Source organism: Delphinapterus leucas, chromosome 4, assembly GCF_059928025.1.
Source record: "Delphinapterus leucas isolate spDelLeu-1000000601 "Yukka" chromosome 4, BTC_Dleu_Yukka2, whole genome shotgun sequence".
Taxonomy (NCBI): domain Eukaryota; kingdom Metazoa; phylum Chordata; class Mammalia; order Artiodactyla; family Monodontidae; genus Delphinapterus; species Delphinapterus leucas.
Window position 1 is genome coordinate 1743286 of NC_143132.1, and position 2178 is coordinate 1745463.

Genomic DNA, 2178 nt, shown 5'->3' on the forward strand with positions numbered 1-2178 from the left:
CAGCCGCACTAGCCACAGGCCAGCCCTTCCCGGGATGAGGGCCTGAGCCCAGGGCCTGGGTGTGCCGGCTGCACCGGGCAGTGCTGGGCCCCTCGCGGGTGTCCCCTCCCCGTCTTCAGTGAGTGTGACCCGCAGGTGGCTGACACGTGGGCCGGGACCACCCCCGCCGCCTACCCTTCTGGGCTGCGGTCACCTCGCTCACAGCCCACTGGCCAGAAGCAGTCACCCACAGGGCTCGGGACAAGGATGGGGCCTCCCGGGCCTGGAAGGATTGGGGGTGGCCGGTCTTAGGTCAGGACTCTCCTCTCACCCCCTCCCTCCCCCGGAGCCTCTCCCTGCACTTGACCGTGGGCTCACCTGGGGCTTGTGATGTCTGCTGGGGAGGAGCGGGCCAGCCAGGATTTCGCTCCGCTGTATGCGTTATTTTTGAACTCTGTTTCCTTTTACAGTTTGCAAATGCACGTGAGTAAGCGTGACTGTCCTGACTCCTGTCCCAGCATGCTGTGCCTGCCGCTCCTCCAGGACAGGGTCCCTGGCTCTGCTGCGTTGAGGGCTACCTTCCTAGGCTCCCTGCGTTCGGGACTGTGGTCACCCAGAGAGTGTAGCCCTTTGCGGGGTGTCCTGCCTCTTCTCAGGAGCCCGGGGTCCTGCCTTCCAACGTGAGGGCTCGGCCAGGCTGGGCAGCCGACGCCCAGGTTCCCAGGTCCAGCCAAGCCTGGGTTCCCAGGTCTGGGCGCCTTCCTGGTCCCTTCCTTTCCCCCACTCCCCACACCACCTGTGGGCTCCTGCTGTCACTCGGCCCTGAATGCACTGGGGGGCATTTTTCGTACCCCCACCACCGTCTGCCCCAGCATCCCACCCTTCCGTCTAGTCTCTTGTCTGTCTCTATGGAGACACATGGGGAAGGCATGGCACTGCCACGTGAAACGCACGGGCGGCCGCTTGAACAACAGACGTTCACTTCTCGTGGGTTGGTGCCCAGAGGCCAAGGCCAGGTGCCTGCACGGTCGGGTCTGGTGAGAAGCCTCTTCCTGGTCTGCAGCCTCCTTGCCGTGTCCTCTCAGGGCAGGAGCGGAAGCTCTGGTCTCCCCCTCTTCTCTCAAGGACACGAATCCCGCTGGGGCCCCACCCTCATGACCTCGGTTGACCTAGCTACATCCCAAAGCTCCCACCTCCAAACACCATCACACTGGGGCTTCAGTGTGTGAATCTGGGGGACATGACGGCCTCCCGCCCCGTGCAGAGAGCGGGGCCTGGCTTGGATTCCCTGCCCAGTAAGTGTTCGTGGAACGAGCGGTCCCCTTTCCCAGCACGCTGCAGTGGAGGCTCCCAGCCCCCTCCCGCTCCCTGGCGTCTGGGCCCTGCAGTGCCCACTGGCCTGGTACCTCCTTGATGGCGTGAATGTCCCAGCTTCAGGAGCCTCTTGCACCAGGGGGCCCCAGGGAGGGGCATTCTCTGCGGCTCCTCCCCTGTTTCCCTCGGCCTGGCTTCAAGTCCAGAGCCTTTGTCCTCAAGGCGGAGCCGCGCCTGCTGCTGCAGGGCCTCCCGCGTCCCATTCCCCGAGGAGCCGCCCTGCTGGCTGTGAGGTAGTGATTGAAACTGACCCCAGGAGGACTCGTCCTGAGGTCAGACCGTGGAGTTCCCATGGAGGGCCTCGCAGAGCTGCCCAGGGGTGGCTGAGAACTTGGCTCAGGAGCAGCCAGACCTGGGTTTGGGCCTGGATCCTTCTCGCTGGAGCTAGAGCCTGGCGCTCAGGGGCCCGACGTAAACAGGATCCGTGACCGTTGTTATTGTCATTTGTCACCGTCGTCACCCACTATGGCTCAGGGGGCTGACCTCCCCGGGGTCCTCGAGGGCAGGGGGCCTTGAATAACAGGCACTTTCTACTAAGCTGCCTTCCAGGATGCCTCCACCGCCACCTCTGTCCAGAGCACCGGCATGGGGAGCCCCACCCTCACCCTCGTGTATATATGTACACACACACACACACACACACACACACACACACAGAGGCAGGCTCACCGTGTGTCCAGACCAGTCACCAGCCCCTCATTAGCGATGACCCTCCAGGAGTCAGTCGTGCTCGGAACCTGTCCAGCTCCCTCCCTCACCTACAGCTGCCCTGCGCACCTGGTCTGCCCAGATCCTATCAAAGCTGGGCCTGCGCCCAGCGCTCAT